Below are 25,626 nucleotides of genomic sequence, written 5' to 3' on the forward strand. Positions count from 1 at the left end.
AGGAGAACATAAAGGCAAAGTAACATAATACAGACAGCAAATGCCTGGAAATGAAGAGGAAAAGCAAGGATGCTGGGCATGAGCTGCAAAGAAAATGACAGATGTTGAGACCAAGCGTTCACATTAAAGCAGACATATCTCTACTGTTGACTACTGCCAAGGGAAGCCCTTTGTAGGGATCTTCAAAAGTAAATTTTTGGAATGTGAACAGATCTGCCACCTGGCAAATGACAATGAAAACTTACTAGCTACAGTGATGAAAATGGTGGGCATATGTGTTTTATATCTATAATATATAATTACTGGAGTAAAACAAAATGTGTCATGCCTTTGTGTGATTTTTTTCATGCCATTTCTTAACAGCTAAATTTTCTAAGGATATGGACAAATTTTAAAACTTGTGAAAAATTTGGTATTCTACATGAAGAAAATTAAGCAGTTGGAAATGTCTATAATAGCATTCTTTCTGTAGATTATGATATAGTAGCCAAATTATTCTGGATTATTATAAAATTCTTAATAAAGAAAAAGAGATCTGAAGATACATTGACATTAAATATCTGTGTAGGAAGCATATGTTTTTTTCTATTAGGTGGCATACTTGGTTTCATTTCTGTCATTTACTGTATTGCTATAAAGAATGTCTCAGGTTAGTCTTTAAGAAAATATTATTTATAATTTTATCTGCTGCACGTATAAATTGGTGACAATTTTCATTTTGGAAATTGAACGCTATTGGACAAAATATAGAAATATAGTACGTCATCTTACCTGATACTAATTCCCAGAAGTTTTTCTCGTGATAAATATATAATAATCAGGGAACTAAATATGTTATTGACCATTAAGAAAACTTTACCATAATAAATGTTACTTTTAAATTATGAAATACTTAAAATATATGAACAGGTAAATTAAAAGTTAAAATATTATGATAGATATACATATCACCCTATCTTTAATCAAAATATGATAATTTATCTTTTTAGTTTAGAATATATTTTAAACAAGGTATAACATTACAGTGAACATTAGTTTTCCTCTTGTTTCCATTTTAGGCACATGCTATATCATCTTCATAATAAAATACTAAGATACATGTGTATACTTGTCCAGTCCTTTAAAAAATATCTATATATCTACATAATTGGTGATGTCATTTACACACTTTTTGAAACTTTATTTTTTCACTCACTAATTTCACTTTCATATTCGATCCATGTTGTATGTTTCTTTAAATGTAAAATATTAAGTACATATATCAATGCCTGCTTCTGCCTTAAACTTCAGTAAATTTTAGTAAAAGAATTAACTCAAAGGGCAAAGAGAATGTCCTTTATGGTGATAGTGAAAGAGAAAGAGCTAATAAAGTGTAGGTTTAAAATAGATGAATAAGTGGTGATTTATCCAAGTCGGAAAAGCACAACTTGAGTCTGTAGGGTGGCAGAAGATGGGAGTTTTAAGAGAAGCTCATTTATGAGGCAAAATCCTAGCAAGAATGAGGAATTAGAGTACTGTGTACATCTGAAAGCAAGTATTTAGGCTGAAAATGAGATGAATGGATACAGGCTCTAAAAGGAGTTGTTTAATTTCTTCATCCCATGCCTTATCCCAGGCCCTCAAATGCCTAACATTCCTCCACCGCTGCAGCTGTTGGATGATATGTCAGAGATTGATTTTAGAAAAGCCTCAAAAAGAAATATTTGGAATAGTAGAAGTTTTCTAGCAGTATTAGGGTGTTTTTTATCCATTTGTTAAAACTCATACAACTATATACCACAAGAAATGACATTTACTGAATGGAAAACACAGCAATGACAGAACACCACCAACAAAAACAGCAATAATAACAACAGAATTTTAGCATATACAAGATAGAATACAGACTATGACAAATAAACAGTACAAATATATAAAATAACCTTATTGAAGTGGATAGAGAAATAAAGTTTTGAAATATGTAACTTTGGAAAGTGGTGTTTTGACTGGACATTGAAGGCTAAATGCAAAAGAATTGTACATAAACACTATATTCTAGTTGGTACAAATTTTACTCAAAGCAGTTCTAAAGTCACTTTACATGTAAACTAGGATCAAACAAAGAATTAAATACTTTGAAGTTAATGGTGCCAGGCTTCTTACCTTCAAACAAAGGATTAAAATCTAAAATAAAACCTGTGTGCTGTCTGGGGTAAAGTCAGAGATATCAGTATGATTTTATGTTTACTTCAGTATATATCCAGAGACATAAATACAGGAATAAAGATGTGTGTGGGTATACATGGGTTAGTAGACATCATATGTTTACTAGATTTGTCCACTAAAAAAAACCTAAAATCAGTAAATTCTTGGAATAATGGTTGAGTAGAATATTGCGGAAAGGAAAATTCAAAACAAGCCTGAGATGTCTTGTATTGTCACAAAGTAAAAAGTGCTGAAAAAAAGGCCAAGGGTCATTTTAAAAGAACACAAATGACAACATAGAAGACTTTTCAATGGCCAAATCTGGAATAATTTGATTAACAAAATAAATAATGGAAGTATGATATTAAAATCCAAGTAAAAAAATAATATCCATGAATGTATACTGAAATAAATTATTGAGTACATAAATGAGAAAGAAGAGGCAAATCTTTACAGAATAAATCTAAATATTTCATGTAGATATATTTTGCCTCTTCTTACGCACAATAAAATTAATGATTCCAGGGATAGTGTGCAAAATACTTGTTCATTATTCTTTGAGATCATGAAAAACAGTAATTGTCACATAGAAGAGAGCAATAAGGAGATGTAACTAAACACAATGACTGGATCAAAGTCAGAAAAAGACATTAGTAGGAAGACTGAAAACAGAATAAAGGCTGTAGATTGCTTAATAGTTATTGTATCAACGTAGTATATTCAAGCACTAATTCGTCAACGTTGCAAAATATGCAATAGTTACATATAAAGGTTAGAGAAAGCTGGGTAAAGGGTGCTCATGATATTTTTGTAAATCTAACATCACAAAATAGCAAGTAGGGACATATTAAAAGCAGAGGTGGTAGAAAAGTAGAGCTGGGGTCTGTAATAGTAAACACGGAAGTCAGGGAAGCACTGAACTGTGAAGGTGACATTTACACAAAGGCCTGTTTGAGGTAAAGGATTAAGTCATGTATATATCTAAGATATATAAGATAAACATCAGAAAAATAGCAAGGAAATTTGTGTGTCTGGAGTGTTGTGAGAAGAAGGAGGGCAATATTACATTGTATTCATGAATAATAATGTGGTAGTGTGGTGCAGTGTTGGGGAGCAGACGTTAATCATTGTAGGATTCGGTTGTTTCTTTGGATTTTATCTGGGGAAAACAGAAAGGCACTGAAGGGCTTTAAGCAAAGGAATAATATGACCAGAACAAAGAAATCTGGATCAATGGTACATAAATGACGAAATTGTATTACTGCCTATGTCTAATAAATACACAATTGTTTGTGTCTATTTTATTTTATTTGTTTTTGTTGAGATGGAGTCTTGCTCTGTTGCCCGGGCTGGAGTGCAGTGGCACAATACTGGCTCACTGCAACCTCTGTCTCCTGCGTTCAAGCAATTCTTATGACTTGGCCTCCCGAGTAGCTGGGATTACAGGTGCCCACCACCATGCTTGGCTAATTTTTGTATTTTTAGTAGAGATGGGGTTTCACCATGTTGGCCAGGCTGGTCTTGAACTCCTGACCTCAGGTGATCCGCCCACCTGGGCCTCCCAAAGTGCTGGGATTACAGAGGTGAAGCCACCGTGCCTGGACTTTTGTGTCTATTTTAACTCTTCTGTTTTTATCCTAGTTATTCATTTACTTGACTAGAGTTGATACACAAAACGAGACAGGGAAATATTTTCCTGTCCTGACTGTTCTGAGAGGACTAGTTTCAGACCCCACAAAATCACTAATGAGCTACTTCTTATACCAATTATACCAATAAACTATTCTCAAAAAGGCTTAATGCTGGACAGCTCCATTAAGCTGTGTGTGATTCAGATGGTGATTGTTGTTAAACTCAGAAAGAAGCAGCAAGAGAAAAACTGCTTTAACGGCATATTGATACACAAATGAAAATACTACAGTGCTTAATAACTGCATAGTGATTCTTAATCTTGTATATGCCTTGTTACAGATGCATTTATAATTCCAGATGCTGCCTGAAACAATTACCATGGACTTGTTAACACATCACTGTGTTTTAAAATTATTTTGAAAAGGCAAATTTTAAATTTATGGGTTATTTAAAATCACCATTATGACTAGAAAAATGCACAGTTTTCTAACAAAGATCACACACACACACACACACACACACACACACACTCATATAGATTTTCTCCCAGAACATTGGAGAAATAATGAAATAACAAAAGCCTATTTTATGAAATACACATTATGTTGGCATCAATGCTTCAGTAATTCCTGATGTTTCTCCTGACAATAACTCAGATTGTTGCAATGAAGACTGTATGTTTGATTATTTGGATACCTGTCATGCATAACTAGAGGGTGGCTGTAAAAAAACAGGATTAATCAAAGTAGGATTATAATTTTCTGCAACACCTGTTTCGACCAGCTGCCTCTGATTGTAGATTCTATTGCTCTAGTCATCCTAAATTACACAATAAAGCAATTTAGAAATCAATGGAGAGTCCAGTGTCATTGTGCCAGAATGGAAGTCAAACATTAGAACAGAGGAACCTTTGAGCTACCTGATTTAATTTGTTCAGATTATCCCAGAAAGAGTGGAGCAAGCAAATAACATAATACATTGGGAAATCCTCTAACAGTTTTTATTTTTAAGATTATATACCATTTCCTTCTTTCTTATGTGTTGTTTAAATTTAATACTGAGCACATACTAACAGGAGGAAAACGAGTTAACTTTTAAAGCTATATATTATTAATCAGAAACTAAAATTATGCCATAGTGTTATAAGGTTTCTAAGTGTACTGACATATAGCATGAAGATTTCTTTCTCAAATATTTTATTATTTTACCAATTTATTTTATTTACAATATATTAAGCAAAATGTAAATAAGTTAAACTTTACCTAAAACAAGTGATGGCAAGCATGTTATAAGAGGAATCAATATTATGTTTATAAATAGGCATAAACAACCTTGGAAAAGAATTTACAGAAGTTTAAATTCTGTCATGGTCCTGAGACGTATTCTCATTATAACAACAGAGGGGAGTGTGTTTTTCAAGGCACTGTTAGGTCTAGATGTGCTATTAAGTGATTGCAGTCTCCATGAAATATAAAGGATTTTCAGAATATTAACCCATTATTAAATGACTTTGGAAATATAGTATTTATGGTTGTTTCATGAGTTACATTTGAGTTAAAAACAGTCTTGGTACAAATAATTTTACAATAAATAAAATTATAATTCACATTATGTTTATAATAAATATTACCACATAGCACATTTAAGTTCCCTTATTTTTAAAGGTAGGAATTACAAACATGTAAATATGTAACTATTATTGCATTTTTTCGTGATGATATATAAATTACTAATAGAATAGGCCTATTTTAAGTTTTCTCTGTGATATGCATGTCTTAAGAATGTGTCAGACATATAAATGAAGAGTTGGTGAAATGAAATTGATTTTTTACAAATATAGTGAAAATGCATCAATTAAATGCAATCTTATCTAAGCAAACTGTAGTCACTTGTCAAGTAATATAAATGATGTCATATAAATGAAGTGTGCAAAACAATTTTAATGTTACTAGGGAAGCAATAGTTTAGAAGTTATATTAAATATTCAAAGACATATGTATCTAGATATTTCAGAAGAGAACAATAAATGAAGTAAAGTAGTTAATAAGATTTCTTATGGAGGGAACACATCAGTTGATGAAACACACTAAAATGGATGCATTTTATTCCACAAGGAGTGTTAGTTTGGCCCATTACATGTGGCACAACTGAGGGCTCACTGTCACAAATAAAACATATGAAAACATATTGAAGTTTTCTGTTGCATGTATGAGATCTATGATACATTAAATATTAGATGTGTTTCTGTATATATGGCCACATTAAAAGAGATATGAATGTACATGAATGTGACAGAAGTGATATTCGTGTTTTCATTTTAAAAATTATATGCAAATACATTTAATATTTTTCTAAATGTCATAATGTTAAAATTTCCATATTTAATTTATCTTGCTTACTGGTTTCTTTGAGTTTCATACTTAATCTCATTCAGAAATAAACAAATATTCTTAAGTGCACAAATCTATTGTTCTTCTGTTTACATCCTTTCCTGTACCTTGAAATATTAACTAATGTAATTCAGGCTCTTTTAATACAATAAAAATACTAATTGTTTAGTTAACAATAACTGCAGTTAACAAAGACACACATATATTTTACCCCTGAGCTAAAAAAAATTTTACTTCAGTTAATTAGATGCTTTCTATGAAAAAACTATCCCTCCTTTTTGTTTATTAGCCTCAAATAATGCAAATGAAGAGTTATTAGCATAAATGCATTTAACATTCTTAGTTGCTTCTTATAGTCACAATTTCTGTGAAGTCTGAATTCAGTTAACTGTGTATTAAAAACACATGGTTACTGTTGAAAATGTAATTTAGAACAAAGTTCAGAAAACTCAATTTTCCGCTCTGTTCTATTTTTTAAAATTAAGTTAATGACATAATTTTAATTGTATTAATTTTCTAGTTCACTTGTAAGATGAACAATTTAAACTCTATTTTACACTTCTAATTTATGAAAACCTTTGTGAAGTAATTTTAAATAGCAGTATAAGAGACTACAAGTGAAACTGTCTTCAACTGTGAATGAGTAATATGATATGTGTGGACCTGTTTAGACAGCATATATTTAGCCTACTTGTAATTATATAATTGTCCTAGGAAACATCTTTGAGTACACTGGAAATCCAATCATGTTTATTAATATGACTTTAAACTTCTAAATTTGTCTCTAGTGGACCATTAATGCTACCTATCAAACCAATTTTTCCTTTGTTTATTGATTCCTTAATTTTTCTAAATGACAGCCTCTCTTTCCTCAAACCTCCAATATTTTCCTATTCCCAATCACAGTTGGTGATTCTAATTCTTATTTTATAAAAATGTATTAAATAAAACAGTTCCCAGTGCTATATTCACTTTTTGTATATATCTCTACTCAAATACCCTATCTGGTCTTTTGAATCAATTGCCCCTGCTTCTTGCCTAGGCCAGTATCTTTACTTATGCAATAAAACTCCTCCCCTTGTACCTATTCCTGCTAATTGTTCCACTTCTCAATATTCAATTGTTATTTTCCCCTACACTAATGAATGATTACATTTTGAAAAACAAAAATGTGTCTCTCATATTTAAAAACAACAGAAATTTCTCTAGTAATTTAATAATCCTCTAGCAATAATCCGATTGCACTCAGTTGTTCTTCTTTCCTTATAGCAAAACAAATTTGAAAAATATTTATCACAAGCCATACTTCCAATTCACCTCCCATGAACTCTTAATTCTAATCAGACTTATGTTCCACAACTGTTCTTATCAAGATAACCAGTAACTTTTACATTGCTAAATGCATGGTCAACTTTCAGTCTTTATCTTTTAACTTAGTTGTGGCATTTGACAAAGTTAATCCTAATCTCATTCTGGGCAACTGAAGCAACGTACCTCTAGCTCTAGCTCTTATATTACTTACATTGCTTGAGGGTCAACAAACTGGAAATTAGATACTTCCAGACACCTGATGGGGCAGAATAGGGTGGTGCAGATAAATACATCGACCTCTCTATCCTCCCTAGTATGCTCTCCAGCTGGTGACTTTCAATGGCAGAACTAATCAGAAACTCAATATGGATAAAAATGTCCTCCTGGTTATGGAGAAGGAAGAGAAAGTAAATAAATAAATAAATAAATAATTGGAAGAAAAACCAAGAATAACCAGACTATCATTATATATTTCCAGAAGGTTAGTATTGGGCTTATTAGTCAATTATGACATCAAAACAATGATTGTTACAATGCTGAACTTATAATGTGTAACTATTTTAAAGTAAATGTATCATATTTTAAAAATGACATATCCAGAAATTTCATATCTGAATAAATATCAATGGTTAAAAAGGAGTTGCCTTCCAAAAACTGTGCACAGAATCTAAGAATTATCTCTTTTTGCATAATTTTTGTGAACTTTCTTTTTTTGCATTAAAGAAATCTGTTCCCTAGATTTGAATGTTTTAAAACATTGTCCTTTGAGGATGAGTCAAATATTTTGTAAATAGTCAAGGTCATTATAAACAAAACTAACAAAGTGTGTGATCATTTTAGGAGATTTCTTGCAAAACTTAGAAAAATTATAACAATGAGGCTGATTTTCCAAGCCCCTTGTAAATAAAAGACCATTTTATTTATAATTAAACCATACATATAGTCAAAATTCATGAGAAAATATAGCATCTCCCCAAAATAATTCAAGTTTTAATTTATTGTACATTGGCATGGCAGAGAACCCTAAATAATTAAAGTATATTTATGTTAATGTAAATTTCAAGTTTCCATCTTCAGTAAATTTTGACCAGCATTCTGATTTAAAGTGTCTCTTGGTGGTAACAAGTAGAAGCATCTTATTAACCTTTTGGAACTCATTAATGAGATAACATAATTAAGTTGTGTTTTAATAATTAAGTATGTGTTTTCCTGATGGTTTAACAAACAACCCTTTTAAAAGGTGAAATGTTATATCCCTATTATACGAATATGTTATTTTCTTTGCCCTACTCTTCCTGAGGTAAGAAATGATGTTGACCATATGACACATACATACACACATTCTTTTTAAAGGAGATGGTTATGAGGTCGATTGTTCCTTCCTCTTTTCAGCTGTATGATTTAGTATGTGACTCAACTTTCTCTAAATCTCAGTTTCTTTGTAAAACAAGGATAATAAGGTTCTATTACTTGTGTGGAAGATTAAAGTATAGAATAAACATAAGTTCTTAAAATACTGTCTGTTTTAAATTTTGTCTTTATTATGTAGGAAAAGCAGAACAGTAAATATTTCTAGAGTCCACAGATTTTGGACTACATAATCCAATTACAAATATGCTGATATTTGCCTTTAAAATTTTTTGTCCCATAATTTTGATAGAATTAAATTTAAATGACTGCTAATAATTTTTCTGCTGACATAAATTTAATTTGGAAAAATGAGTGAATATTTAATGTGGAAGTGATACATTTAATATTTTAAAGTTGAAGCAAGGGCAAATTATGTAGATTTCCTTTGGTTGATACACAATATTTATAAAGACTCTTTCTTTGACATTTACTTTTTTGGATTAAACTATCAAAAACAAAATTGGGCTTTCAAAAAATATATATCTAAACAATATAGTATTACTAAAATAGCCTTAGACTAAGAAAACACTTGACTTAGACCCTTATTTTAGTTATTTTCTCATTTGTACAACTTTGGAGAAGTTATAAAATATCCTAGGATTCAACTTTCTTATCTGCAAAATAGTATAATTTCTAAGAACTCTATCACATCTAACATAAATAGTCATTAAAAGTATGGGTTTTGGATTGAGAGACTTCATGTTCTAGACACATTATTAATTTAAGTAACTTTGGGCAATCGACTTAACGTATTTCTCTAAGCCTTTATTTGTGAAATATGATTAATAATCGTATCTATTTCATAAGGTTACAGGATTAAAAGGGATAATGTATGTGAAGCATTTAAAAGAGTTTGTGAAACTGAAAACAATGTTTAAAAGTATCTGTTAAGATGATGACTATACACTCATTCCATCAGCAGGGACCTTTAGCTAAATTACTTCCGTCATGCCTATTAGATAAAGAAAACCAGAAAATACTAATTGATATGGTTTGGCTTTGTCCCCAACAAAATCTAACCTTGAATTTCTCATAATTCCCACATGTCAAGGGAGGGAACTGAGGAGAGATAATTTTAATCAAGAGGACAGAGTCCTCATACTGTTCTTGTGGAAGTGAATACTTCTGGCTAGACCTGATGGTTTTTATCAGGGGTTTATGCTTTTTTATCTTCCTCATTTTCTTTTGCCACCACCTGTAAGAAGTGCCTTTCACCTCTCGCCATGATTTGGAGGCCTCCCCAGCCATATGGAACTACAACTTCAATTACACTTCATTTTCTTGCCAGTCTTGGATATGTCTTTATCAGCAGCATTAAAACTCATACAGTCAACTAGTACCAGTAGAGTAGGGTGTTGCCGAAAAGATAAACAGAAATGTGGAAGCAACTTTGGAACTGGGTAACAGGAAGAGGCTGGAACAGTTTGAAAGGCTTAGAAGACAGAATAATGTGGAACAGTTTGGAACTTATCCTAGACACTTGTTGAATGGCTTTGACAAAAATACTAATAATCATATAAACAATGAAATCCAGGCTGAGGTGATCTCAGATGAGGATGAGGAACTTGTGAAATGGAGCAAAGGTGACTCTTGATATATTTTAGAAAAGAGGCTGGTGGCATTTTGACCCTGCCCTAGACACCCGTGGAACTTTGAACTTGAGAGAGATAATTTAGGGTATCTGGTGGAAGAAGTTTCTAAGCAGCAAAGCATTCAAAAAGGTGATGTAGGTGCTGTTGAAGATATTCAGTTTTAAAAGGAAAGGAGAGCATAAAAGTTCAGAAATTTGCAGCCTGACAATGTGATAGAAAAGAAAATCACATTTATGAGGAGAAATGCAAGCCAGCTGCAGAAATTTGTGTAAGTAATGAGGACCTGAATGTTAATCTCCAAGACAATGGGAAAAATGCCTCCAGGGCACATCAGAGGTCTTTACAGAAGTCCCTCCCATTAGTCACAGACCCAGAGGCCTAGGAGAAAATGGTTTCATGGTCTGGGCCCAGGGCTGTGTGCAGCCTGGGGCCTTAGTGCCCTGTGTCCCAGCTGCTCCAGCCCTGCCTAAAAGGGGCCAACATAGAGCTCGGGCCATAACTTCAGAGGGTGTAAGCCTCAAAGCTTGGCAGCTTCCACGTGGTATTGAGCTTGTGGGTGCACAGAAATAAAAAATTGGGGCTTAGGAACCTCTGTCTAGGTTTCAGAAGATATATGGAAACGCTTGGATACCCAAGCAGAAGTTTGCTGCAGGGGCAGGGCTCTCATGGAGAACCTCTGCTAGGGCAGTGCAGAGGGAAATGTGGGGTTGGAGCCTCCACACAGAGTCCGTACTGGGACACCACCTAGTGGAGCTGTGAGAAGACGGCAACTGTCCATCAGCCCTCAGAATTGTAGATCCACTTACAGCTTGCACTGTGCACCTGGAAAAGCCATAAACACTCAATGCCAGCCCATGAAAGCAGCTGAGAGGGAGGCTGTACCCTGCAAAGCCACTGGGGCAGAACTGCCCAAGACCATGGGACCCCCCACCTCTTGCATCAGCGTGACCTGGATGTGAAACCTGGAGTCAAAGTAGATTATTTTGGAACTTTAAAATTCGACTGCCCCACTGGATTATGGACTTGCATGGGTCCTGTAACTCCTTTGTTTTGGCCAATTTCTCCCATTTGGAACAACTATATTTACCCAATGCCTCGTTTGGCATGCATTTTTGCAAACAAAATGCTGTCAGATTTATACTACTGATAATTTTGCTTTATTTGTATACAATATAGAATATGCATATTTGGGACTGCATTTCTAGAAACATACTGCAATAGGCTATCTGAGCAAAACACCTGTAACCAAAAAAGTGAAGATAAGAAAATACTCTTAAAGCTGAGTTATTTCCTAATTGTATAGAGTCTTACAGCATCTTTGACAAACATCTCCCAGCAAAAGTGCCAGTTAGTCAGGTTTGTTGAAAATATAGTAGAAAAGTTGATTCTGGTTATCTCTTTAAGGACATTTAATTGTACAGACAACATAATGTAACATTGTCTCAAAATTCATTCACAGATTGACTGTAAATTACCTTAATCTTTGTGCACACTGAAGGAACACTGTAGTATACCCCAAAATTTGCCTAGGACTTTTCAGCTTCTCCCATAGGCAGTTTAACAGGCATTAAAATTTGTAATTGAAATGTTGCTTTCACTGAAAGTGTCTTGATGTTTCAGTTATTTTTAATCGCCATATAAAAATAGAACTATCTTTTGGGTTTATCTATTTTCTCATGCACAGGCAATACACAAATTTAAAATGAGTTGTGAGCCAATTGTTTCTGAAGTGTTTTGGTAGTTCTATTAAGAAATAGTTAAATATTGTGCTTTTCAGAGCCTCAGAGAAAGGGGAATGGGGTTGGGGGGAGCGGAATCTATCCTGGATTGGGCCAGCTTAAATAATACTGGCAACCAAGATTCTGTTAGGATTTCTGTGCATATACTGTAGTAAAGAAGTATCATTCAGGGGTGAAAAATACTTCCTCATTGTATCTAGGAAGTAACTAGCTTGCTTTTGATTTTACAGGCTTATAGATGGAAGGGACTTGCCTTGTCTCAGATGATACTTTGGATTGTGGACTTTTGGATTAACACTGAAATGAGTTAAGACTGTTCAGAAGGCATTACTGGTTTTGAAATGTAAGAACATAAGATTCGGAGGGGCCAGGGACAGAATGATATGGCTTGGCTGTGTCCCCACCTAAATCTCGTCTTAAATTGTATTTCCATAATTCCCACATGTTGTGAGAGGGACCCAGTGGGAGATAATTTGAATCATGGAGGCCCTCATACTGTTCCCAGGGTAGTAAATAAGCCTTATGGGAGGTGACAGTTTTATCAGAGGTTTTTACTTTTGCATCTTCCTCATTTTCTCTTTCCACTGCCATGTAAGAATTTCTTTTACCTCCTGCCATGATCCTGAGGCCTCCACAGTCAGGTGGAACTGCAAGTCCAATTAAACCTCATTTTGTTCCCATCTCACATATGTCTTTATCAGCAATGTGAAAATGGGCTAATAATCCATTCTTTCCGACAGTCCAGATTCAGATGAAACTGACAAGTTACCTATATGGTAGAATATATATGATAATCATAATATTGTTAGTAAATATTCCATTGAATGTATATTGCAGTGTTCATCTCTCTATGTACAATAACGAAATTGACCAAAAGTAATTCAGGAAAAAAATCTTATTTCCAAAAAATATATAATAATTTTACACAGAATTATCTAGAAATTTAATGTCTTTTTATTTTAGCTACACTGATTATTATTTCATGCTTATAGCTACACGTTGACCCTCTTGCTTTGCCTAGGACATGTAAACTGCTCTCATTTGTCATTCACAGCCCTGAGAAACATGAACAACAATGTAACTTTAGATATTTATCATGGTTCAATGGACATGATGTATGTATTTTGACATGTTTATGCATAAGCTTATACATATACATTTGCATAAGTGTGTCTATTACTTTTCTACCACCATATCTACTATATTTATGTACACTAAATATAACAATCTGTTCAGCATACACAGGAGCACATTATGAGATTCACCATTCTCAATAAAAACAAAGATAATCAGATTTTTGAAGTTTGATTCAAGGTTTAATTTGGTTATACATTAGATGAGCATTACCTTTATTATTCCTATTTATTTTGCACACATTTCAAAGTAACTTCTGGGAATCAGGCTTTCTCTATTTCCTATCCTCACTTTGCAAATTAATATAAGGTTAATAAAGATGTTCACAAAATCCCAATTCTAATTATTTAGTTATCAGCCCTGATGATTTCCTTGGGGGAACCAAGCTAACTATTTTTTTTCTTTATTTTTTCATTAAATACTAATATATTTTTTCTAAACTCCAAATTGTATTTTTAACATCTAACACTTTATTTGGTCTTTCAAAAGATTTGGAAATTTTGTTTAGAGTTAATGATTATTGTTTTAAGATAGCCTCAATATTTAAGTAAGAAGCATAATGATATATGAATCTTAGGATAAACTATAACCTGTACGATTTTAACATTTTAAGGTAAAGAAACATTAAATACTAATTTTTATGTGTAAAGTCTCCATAAAGAAAACATTATTTTAATTTGTAAGCAATATTCTTTGTTGTACCTTTTCAAAATAATATAAATGCTTCTTAACTAAGAGTACTAGTCAAAATTATATTGATTAAACTGAATAATTCAAGCTATGACTTGAAGAGCAAATTCTTTCTTCAAATATATAAATATAATATATTAATTCATTCTTTTGCCAGAAAAATACCAAATTGCAAAAAAAAATGTTCAAAACAAGAAGTATCTTTTGATTTCAATAAGCATTATATTTAAAAGGAACTATATTTTCATAACATCACAATAAATAATTTAATTGCAAATTTAATCTCTGACTTTTCTAAAAATGTTCAAAAACAACTATCATGATAAAAATAAAGGTATTATTTTGTAATAATATAATGCCATTGTATTAGTCCATTTTCACAGTTCTCTAAAGAAATACTCAAAATTGGATAATTTATAAAGGAAACAGGCTTAATTGACTCACAGTTCCACATGGCTGAGGAGGCCTCAGGAAGCCTACAATCATGGTGGAAGGGGAAGCAGGCACTTCTTATGTGGTGGCAATTGAGAGAGCATGTGTCAATGCAGGAAAACCTATCATTTACAAAAGCATCAGATCTCGTGAGAATTCAGTCACTATCATGAGAACAGCATGGGGGAAATCACCCCCATAATACAAACAATTTCCTCCCACCACAAGTGGAGATTACAAGTCTCTCCCTCAACACATGGGGATTATAATTTGAGATGAGATTTGGGTGGGGATACAGAGCCAAGCCATTTCAGCCATGATTGAAACTCTTAATCTTATAACTAGGATATGTCTCTTATACTGTACTACAAACAATATGAATTAGAAGTTTGAAAATAATTTCACTGGTTCCTATACCTAAACTGTATACCAAATTCATACCAAAATTTTAACAATGTTTGTCAAAATGTTGATTGAAAATATAGATGAGGGAATTTGAAGATATTGTTATAAATACAATTTTAATTAGGTATTTGCATAAATAATCCTTTTTTGAGAGTTAAATGTTTTTGCTCTATCAACTTGTGTTTATTAAACACTTCAGAAACTTACTGGTTATGTATTGTGGCTGATGCCTGTAATGCTAGCAGTTTGGAGGCCTAGGCAAGTGGATCACTTGAGGTCAGGGGTTCAAAACCAGCTTGGCCAACATGGCAAAACCTTTCTCTACAAAAAACAGCCTGGTGTGGTGGTGCAAGCCTGTATTCCCAGATCCTCAGGATGCTGAGGAAGTATAATCACTTAAAGCCAAGAAGCAGAGGTTGCAGTGAGCCAAGATCACACCACTGCACTCCACGCTGGATGACAGAGCAAGCCTCTGTCCCAAAAAACAAACAAAAAAAGCCAACTACTTTTTTGTGTGTACAATGACCATTCTTCTGTCATAAATAAAGAAGTAAAAAGTTTGGTGACCAAATGTGCTTTGTTTTGTTTGTATCACTGAGAGTTGTGCTCTATTATAAGAACTGTTTACCCCTAAAATATCTGCTTAAAATTTTGTGGAGCTAGTCTCAAAGATAAATTTTATAGAATATAGTTCACTATAACTTTGTACAATTTTGGTGAACCATATTTATTTGTGACCTTCAATAATATGGTAATTTATTTAAATATGCTTTACTAATTAAGAATATTTAAAATAAGAGTGCACTTAAATTACTATTACCAATTATCTATATAAGAAATTATTGAAATGATCAATTACCATAATCAACAATCATTACTGAAATAAGATAATAAGCATCTTCCAAATACCGACTGAATACATTTTTTAAATGTTTTTCCTAGAGGATTTAAATTTGTTCCCTAAGCTCTTTCCATTAGAAGACTGATGGATCAAAATGTCTATACCATAACACAAACCAAATAATGTCAATAATATTTTTCAAGTAAAAATGATAAGTATGTAAGAAAGAAGTGTATATATTTTATATTTCAAGTATGAGTTGTATTATATTTTTGCTTGGATAGTAGAAATGAAAAGAATGTGAAGGAATCCTGGTCCCATACCTTCACTTAAGGTTGTTCAAATAGAAGCAGATAGTTGGCAATTATTTTAAGCTCTTCAGGGATCCAAATTTTATAACCTATATTATTAGTCACTCTGTTACCTGTTTCTTAGTGAATTAAGATGTTTTTTCTGAATATCAAATGATTCCTTCTCACTTTTAGTTGATCATTTTCTCTTAGTGACTACCATTATAATTATTATAATAAGCTATCTTTCATGTATTCCTAGGTAGGGATTACAGTGCCAATCGTCTTTCTGTTTTCTGAAGTGACCAATGTAGCATTTCTTTTCCTATCTTGTGGGCATTGCTCATTGTGATGGTTAATTTTAGGTGTCAACTTGAGTGGATTAAGGAATACCTAGAAAGCTGGTAAAGAATTATCTGTGGGGTGTGTCTGTGAGTGTGTTTCCATAGGAGACAGGCAGGTGAGTCAGTGGACTGAGTGGGGAAGATATGCCCTTAGTGTGGGTGGACACCACCAATTGTCTGGGAGAGAGTATAGAAGAAAAAGGGGGAGGAAAGGCAATTTTGATCTCTCTTTCTCCTGGAGCTGGAAAACCTTCTTCTCCTGCCATAGGACATCGGAACTCTGGGTTCTTTGGCCTTTGGACTCCAGAACTGATACTACTCTTCCCCACTGCAGCCACCCCCACCACTCCCTCAGGCCATTAGCCTCAGTCTGAGAGGTATAGCATTGGCTTCACTGGTTCTGAGGCCTTGGAATATGGACTGAGCCACACTACCAGCCTCAATGGTTCTCCAGCTTACAGGCAACATATTGTTGGAGTTCTCAGCCTCCATAATTTTAACGGCCAATTTCCCTAATAAGTCCCCTCTTTGCTTTCTGTCTATCCATCAGTCCATCCATCCATCAATCTGTATGTCTAATCACATTTGTTCTTTCTTTCTGGAGTACCCTGATTAATATACACATTTACCCAAGGTTGGTTTTGTGTTTTTCCCGCTACAAGCTTTAATGAATAAAGTGAGCCAAACTGAATAGCATGTAATTCACAGACAGTACTGCAAACAGAAATCATTCTAGATATCTGAAGCAATGCCACTACTAATAAATAAGGCTTTTCTTACTTCCCAAATTTTGGAAAGAAAGAGAACTCATAGAACATCTTTGGAGAAAGCCACCCTATAGCTGCAATCCAGAACTCAGAAAGTCTCACAGTACCCATATTTTCCCCTAATTCATCTCTCATGAGCCTCAATGCAGAGTCTGGAAAAGAGTGTTAGGTGTAATTGCTGCAATTGATTATCTAGTCTCACCTTTCTACAACATTGCCTGCTCTCATCAGCAACAGTAAGCAGATGCCCCCGTTTCATTGCCCTCTTCCAAATCTCACATAAGTTCTTATGATGAGTAAAACTTAATTTCTGAACAAGGATTATGTCTGCTAACTTGTGAAGATAGAGGCAAAATATGCAAAGATTGGAAAGAGCTTCTCTAGCAAGGTAGAGCAATGATCAAATTGGGCCAAAGTGGGAGTGCTTAGGTTCAATAGGAGCTGTGGTTAATAGGTGTTTGCTCTGTGATCTAATGTGCTAAACTACATTAATGTCTTTGGCTACTATTACTTGATTTAATAAAGCCTTAATGGGCTAAGAAATTTCATATCTGAACTAATTTGTTTTCTATATTATGTTGACAATAGTCTTCTATTTGCTAATCATGAATTACCTAATTAATTTATTCCTGAAAATTTGACAGCATACAATTAAAATGCTATTGCAAATTAGTAGAAAATAATGGGTTATTTATTGGCATTTGGGGAAAAATAAAATATTTTAGAACAAGTTAAAACAATACTTCAATCACAAATAAAAATTAATTCCAGAAGATAAAAATAAATACTAAGGCATTAGAATAAAATATAAGTAAATATTAATCTTATAGAAATAGATCTTTTGAATATCTTCTCAAAACCAAAAATCATAGAGGAAATCACTTTAATTGATTGCTTTATAAATATTACTTTCATACTGGAAGTGAATTAACTTTTGATTGTATTAAAAGACTATCAACAAATTATAAATGAATCTTGGAAATATACGTAGAAAGGCTAACTGTACTTTTATATAAATAACTTTTCATATTAATTAGAGAATATTACTCATAAAAGAGAAAAAAGATATAATACAAAAGAAATGTACAAATATCTTACATAGAACAGTTCAAATCTCTGTAATAACACCTATGCAAGTTTCAAATATGTAGGGATACTTTCATTACTTAATTGAAACACATATATCATCTGGTGGGTATTAGTGTTGGCAGAAATCAATTTTGTAATTATATGGAATAACTTATAGATGAACATTTCCTTTGAAAGAGAATTTTGAAAGAGATTTTAAAAATTTATCCTAAGTACATATTTGCCAATATATGCAAAAATGTTTCTATCAAGATGTTCATTTTAAGGGAATATTAGAGTGAAAATTTTAAAACAACCTGAATGTTCAAAAAACTGGACTAGTAAAATAAATCAAGGTGCATTCTTACACTATTTTCTTAACATTTTACCTTGGAGAGATACATATGTGTGTATGTATTTATATTTAAATATTTTCTTGAAATAGTGTTATTATGCAAGGTTGTAATGTAGCTTCTCAATAGTGTAAAACAAGTGATATTTTTCTCTGTCTTTTTTACCCTGTGTGGCTCTCTCTCTCTGTTTGGTCAAAACAAAGACTAAAAGACTGTATATCAAAAAGTTAGTGATGGTTATTTCTGTCTGTTTGAACCATTTTCTTCATTTTTCTATTTTCACTATTGTTTAAACTTTTATTAATTTAAGGGACTTGGATGAATCTGGAAGCCATCATTCTCAGCAAACTGACACAAGAACAGAAAACCAAACACTGCATGTTCTCACTCACAGGTGGCTATTGAACATTGAGAACATGTGGACTCAGGGAGAGGAGCATCACACACTGGGGACAGTTGGGGGGGTAGGGGAGACACAGTAGGGGGTGGGGAGGGTATAAAGGGTGGGGAGAGATAACATGGGGAGAAATGCTGGATATAATATACACCTAAAGTAAACTAAAAATTTTTTTTTAGTGTATATTTATTTGTTAATTTGTAAAAAATCATTTTCATTTTAATAAAATTTTACTAAGGAATTATTTAGCAGATAATTGAGTAAATTAACCATTGACTTACCTATTCTGAGAAGCAACTAGCAAATAATATCAACAAATCTAAATAAATACAAGTAAGAGCAATTTAAAATAATTAAAAGTAGGAGAAAAAAATAACATATGACAGAAATTACCAAAATGTAACAGAAAATGTTTTATAATAACAAAATGAAAAATACATACATTGTATTTCCTTAAGTTGATTCAATATGACGTTAAAAAACTGAGCAATAACTGTATAAACATTAATAAAATATTGTTACATATAAAAGTGATGTATTACATTTATAGGGAATTATTTTTAAAATTTTAAAAAGGATTATATTTCTTCTCAATAGTATAGAAAAAGACATCACTATGCAAACAGTTATATGAACCCTGTTAAAAATCTATATTTTCAACCTGACAAAGTTAGCAAACACAGAAAATATAACATGGTAAATGTCATATTGGAAATAGTGTTCTAGGAAAATTGATTTGGTTGAAAGACAAAAAATAAATTATATCTGGGAGAAGTTAAATGAAGAAACCAACTAAGAGTATCTGAATTAAAACTGAGTTTAATGAAAAAGAGGAATAAAGGAGTCATTTTGAGAAAAAACATAGAACTCAGTAGTAAGACATGGGACTGAATTACGTTAAATAACCCTGGATAAATCATGTATGATCTCCATGATCATTTACTTCAAATGCAAAATCTGAGTTGCAATGCATTGTTTGTTTTAAAGTTGTGGTTCTCAAAATTCCCAGAAGTAGATCATTCTAAATTAATATAACAACTGTCTTGGTGTGTATGTGATGTGGCAGTAGGGTAGAGTTGAGGGGAGTGACAGAATGATTGAAATTTCCATTCCTAACTTTAGCTGAAATATGTCAATATTATTTTAAGAAAAATAGTACTCTAAGGTTAATAATCAGAAATATCATCATTGTGACATACATCTTCCCAAGTCTTTTCCTTTATCCAATCTTTAATCTGTTTATTCTGGTGTTTACTCCCATAATTACAAATAATATTCTTCAAATATCCTTTTATGTTTATCAGTTTCAGGCATATTTTAAACTGATTTTCTACTATGGTAATAAAAATTAGTTATCTTAATCACTACCACAAAGTTCTTACTTAACTTCCTTTCCTCCTCCTATTAAAGTACATCTCAATATTTGATTAAACAAATCTGTAATATTTACCTTATATTGACTATAATTGACTATGTGATACAGAAATATTTGTTTCTTTTTTCTTTGTTATTTTTGATGTTCACAATCTCTTGTTCTCTCTGAATTTTCTATCATTCCTTCTAAGAAAATTGTAAACCTTGGTGAATGTTGCATTAAACATAGTAAACACATTAGGGACTCTGTAAGTATTTTTTATTTGTTAATTTTCTTGAAGACCTTCTTGAGCCCTCTCTCCAATCCTTTGAGCTAGACTAGTTGATTTAATACTACATCTTTTTCTTTCTTGGTTTATATCCTACTTTCGTGGATAACAATCTAAACTTCTGAAGGTACATTTTTTGATAATTTATGTTACATACATTTTTTGATAATATATTTCAGAAAATATATTTATTTAAGCCACACTTTTAATTGATTATTTACATGTGTTTAGATATCTAAGTTAAAAAATGTTTTCCCTCCAAAATAGGCATGAATCTATATTGTCTTCTAGCTTCCAATGCTGCTGTTCTGATTTTTGATCTCTATATTTGAACTGTTCTATTTTCTCTGGAAGTTATGGCTTTTTATGTCTGTAGAACTTTGAAAATTTTTTGAAAAAATATCATGGGGTAATAGTGCAAAACTTCAGAGACACTTGACCAACACTTTTAGTCAGAAAACCAATGTCTTAAAATTAAAAAAATTAATTGACTTCTAATATTTTTCCTTCTTTTATTTTGTTGTTCGGATTTTCTATTTTTTTTTTTTTTTTTATTATCTGGCTATTGATATTCTTTTTTAAAAAAAATACTTTAAGTTCTGGGATACACGTGAACAACATGCAGGTTTGTTACATAGGGATATACCTGCCGTGGTGGTTTGCCGTACTCATCAACCCATTATTTACATTAGGTATTTCTCTTAATGCTATCCCTCCTGTATCTCCCTGTACCCCTGATAGACCCTAGTATGTGATGTTTCCCTCCTGTGTCCATGTTTTCATTGTTCAACTCCCACTTATGAGTGAGAAGATGTGGTGTTTGTTTTTCTGTTCCTATGTTAGTTTGCTGAGAATGATGGTTTCTAGCTTCATCCATGTCCCCTGCAAAGGACATAAACCCATTCTTTTTTATGGCTACATGGTATTCCATGGTGTATATGGGCCACATTTTCTTTATCCAGTCTACTATTGTTGGGCATTTGGATTGGTTCCAACTCTTTGCTATTGTGAACAGTGCTGCAATGAACATATGTGTGCATGTGTCTTTATAGTAAAATGAGTTATAATCTTTGGGGTATATACCCAGGAATGGGATTGCTGGGTCAAATGGTATTTCTGGTTCTAGATTCTTGAGGAATCACCACACTGTCTTCCACAATGGTTGAACTAATTTGCACTCCCATCAACAGTGTAAAAGCTTTTGTATTTCTCCACATCCTCTGTAGCATCTGTTGTCTCCTGACTTTTTAAAGATCACCATTCTAACTGGCATGTGATGGTATCTCACTGTGGTTTTGATTTGCATTTCTCTAATGACCAGTGATGATGAGCTTTTTTTTTTTTCATATGTTTGTTGGCTGCATAACTGTCTTCTTCTGAGAAATGTCTGTTCATACCCTTTGCCCACTTTTTGATGGGGATGTTTGTTTTTTCTTGTAAATTTGTTTAAGTTCTTTGTAGATTCTGGACATCAGCTTTTTGTCAGGTGGATACATTGCAAAACTTTGCTCCCATTCTGTAGGTTGCCTGTTCACTCTGATGATAGTTTCTTTTGCTGTGCAGAAGCTCTTTAGTTTAATTAGATCCCATATATCAATAACTGATAATGTATTTAATTTTCATCTTCTATTTTGTATTGATTTTATTTTTATGCTAATTTTAATATTTTTTCTGCTAATTTTAACATTTTTCCTGAACTGTGTCTCCCATTTTTTAGGATGTTCGATGAGACTTGTGAATGGAAGAATTTATTATAGAAAATTCTATCTGATCATTTTCACTGTGGCTTATAAACTTTTAGAATCTGCATGCCTTTCTCTTGGGCCAATTTATTTCATGAGAAAGATTTTCCCCAACTTCCAAATAAAAGTGATAAATCTGGCTGCCAGAATGCTTGAAATGAAGGTGGGATATGTAAATAAAGAAGAATAAAAGACTAGGTGATCTTTACATTCTAGCATTCTTTGCATCCAAATATTAAAACTAGGTTAGTGATGTAATAAAGCTACACATAACAGAAATGTGGAAATTATTAAAGTTATTTTAAGAGCAAGAATAATGCTTTTTACTCTTGAATTTGAAATTATGTTGAGAAATCTAAGTGAGAGTATCAGTCAACTGTAGATAAGCATGGCTGTATGGGTGCTATTTAAACAGGACTTAATTTAAAGTTGAAAGATGCGATGTTTATTATTAAATACTTATCAGTAACTTAAGCTGTGTGCAACCATTTTAACAGCAGATAGTATTACTTTTCAGTATACAAAGATTTCTTAGGAACAAAACAAAAGCAATAAAACAAATCATATCTGTGCAACTTCTCCTCTTAAATACATGTATAATATTCTGTTAGTCATTAATAGTAGATATTATCTCAAAGTATTATCTTTAATTATATCGAAGCAAAGAAAATACTAGAAAACAAAGTTTAAGACATAGAATTTACTGATAACTTAGTGCAAAATCCGATCTACTTAATCTATTAATACAAAGACGATAGAGTCTTATTTTCACATGCAATGTTTAGTAGAGCCAGAACATCAGGGCAGTGTGCACAGAGGGCATTCTTCCTCAGTGATGAGGATCATCCTCTGCATTTGGCCACTGCTACAGTTTAGATGTTCACTGTGATGCCATCTGTTAAGGTTGATTGTGTAGTGACCTTAGGCAGTCTGAAACCTGTTCAATTGAGCCCATAGATAGCATTCTGGGTGGGAACCAGAAGGACAGATGGTAGGGTTGGAGATGAGGAACTTGTTTGTTACAGCTGATGAAAATCATTCTTCTTGCCAAAGCTATTAAATGCTATATCCTTGGCACAGCATTTCTCAACAAATAGGGTGTCCCACTTGGTGGGTTAGCTGCAGGTGAACTGAAGCAATCAACAGTCCCTGACTATTTAGTTTTGTCTAGTTCTTTACTTTTTCATCCCTAATATCCTAAGATGAAAACAAGGTTCAGCAACAGGCAACAGTTTTTGCTCAGTTATGTAGTTTTAAAAATATACCTATACAATGGGGAGTACAACCAGGCTATAGCTTGGCAGCTAATTAGAAGTTTAGAAATACCTTTAATTGAATAAAATTAAATAGACAAAAAGCTTCTATAAGGAAACTGACTAAAAACCTCAAATAAATCAATTTGAAATATCCATGTACATGTTTAATGACTTCTCAATTCCAATTGTTTGAGAAAAATGTATTAAAATCATTTTACAGAATATAAAAGTGTATGTGGTTAGACAAGATAATTATTATGAATTGATTTTTGCAACTTGCAAAGTAGAAAGTTTTTCCCACCCACATAGAATTTCATAGTTGATAGCCTGGAAATGCTGTTATCAAAAGTATGAATAGCTAAGCTATGTAAACTACAGAATTATTTTAAAGCTCTTTCTTAAGCAGAAGATATTTAAAAGTCAAAGTCAACATAAAAAAGTGAATATTACAAAATATAATAACTTTTAGAATTTAAAAGAAAGCATGAAGTTTAAGAATGCCCTTCACCAATCAAATTAATTGTGTCCTGGGAGGTTACACTTAAAGCAAACCTAGCTCCTATGGAATCGGTATAATGTAATTCACAGCCAAGTCCTGTGAATGAAATGTTGGTTTTCTTCAGAATGTTTCCACTTCCTTTGATTATTGTTGACAATGTTACAGAAATAGTCCTGTATATGCTTCTTGTATCTATACTTAAATATATTTTCTCTAGAAAATACTCAAGTGGAATTTTATTATAATAAAATAGGTGAATATTTAATATTAATATTTCCATAACTCCCTCTCAAGTGCTTCTACCAATTTAAACTCATAGAATCTCTACGAGATTACAAAAACGAATACTTTATTAATAAATTTAAAGTTTATCACGCCTTGGTCAAGAGTGTGATCCAAATATTTTAAAATATTTAATTGTTCTAATTTTTATAATTAATTTTGTAGAGAGGAGGCAGTGCAAAATGGGAGAATAGAAGCCTATACTGTTTGTCCCTTCTGCAGCTACACCAAATTTTAACAACTATCTGCACACAGAAAAGCACCATAACAACCACCAAAGCTCAGGTAAGCGGTCACAGTACCTGATTTTAACTTTATATTGCTAAAAGAGGCATTGAAGTGGGTGAGAGAGACTGTCTTGAATTGCCACCACCACCCATCCTCCATCCCTGGCAGCAGCCTTGCAATGAGGAGAATCTGTTAATTTGGGGAAGGGAGAGTGCAGCAATTGCAGGACTGTACACTGAATTCAGTGCTGCCCTGTCACAGTGGAGAACAAAGCTGGGCTGGACTCAGCCAGTGCCCACACAGGGAGGGGACACTTGGATCAGACCCAGCCAAAGGAAAGCTACCCATACCAGTGGTCAGAACTTGAGTGTTTTTGCAAGTCTCACCACTACACTTCAAAGAAGTCTGGGGTGCTGGTAAACTTAAAAGACAGTATAGGACACAAGGATTATAATTGCTAGGTAACTTCTAGGGCTGAACTTGGCCCAGAGCTAGAGGACTAGGGTAGCAAGCAACCTAGGTTATCACCTGGTGGGGTGGCTAAGGGAGTGCTTTTGCTATCCTTCCTCAACCCCAGACAGTGAAGCTCATGGCAACAAAGTGAATCCCTCTTCTTCTTCAGGAGAGGAGAGCAAAGAGTAAAGAAGACTCTATTTTGCATCTGGAATATCAGCTCAACCACAGTAGGATAGGGCACCAGGCAGAGTCATGTGGTCCGCATTCTAGGCTGAAGCTCACAGATGATATTTCTATACTCATCCTGGGCCAAAAGGGATCCCACTGCCTTGAAGGGAAAACCCAGTCTTGGCAGGATTCATGACCTACTGACTAAAGGGTCTTTGGGCCCTGAATAATTAGCAGTATTACACAGGGAATACTCCACTGGGGCAGGGTTCTGAGGTGTGCTGGATTCAGGTACAACCCAACCCATTCCCAGCTGAGGTGGTCATGGAAAAAAAAAAAAAAAAAAAAAAAAAAAAAAAAAAAAAAAAAACCC

General features: G+C 33.1%; 1 long non-coding RNA gene across 1 annotated transcript in view; it reads left to right on the top strand.

Moving 5' to 3' along the window:
- The first annotated feature begins 18,919 nt into the window (after positions 1-18,919).
- LOC116526329 overlaps positions 18,920-25,626 on the top strand; it is a 31,009-nt gene continuing 24,302 nt past the window's right edge. Inside the window, exons 1-2 of the long non-coding RNA XR_004258097.1 lie at positions 18,920-18,976; positions 24,567-24,686. This is a non-coding gene — a long non-coding RNA (uncharacterized LOC116526329). The remainder of the gene's footprint in view (positions 18,977-24,566; positions 24,687-25,626) is intronic.

The sequence above is a fragment of the Sapajus apella genome, unplaced genomic scaffold, assembly GCF_009761245.1.
Source record: "Sapajus apella isolate SASKATOON/1434 unplaced genomic scaffold, GSC_monkey_1.0 scaffold50, whole genome shotgun sequence".
NCBI classification, from domain to species: domain Eukaryota; kingdom Metazoa; phylum Chordata; class Mammalia; order Primates; family Cebidae; genus Sapajus; species Sapajus apella.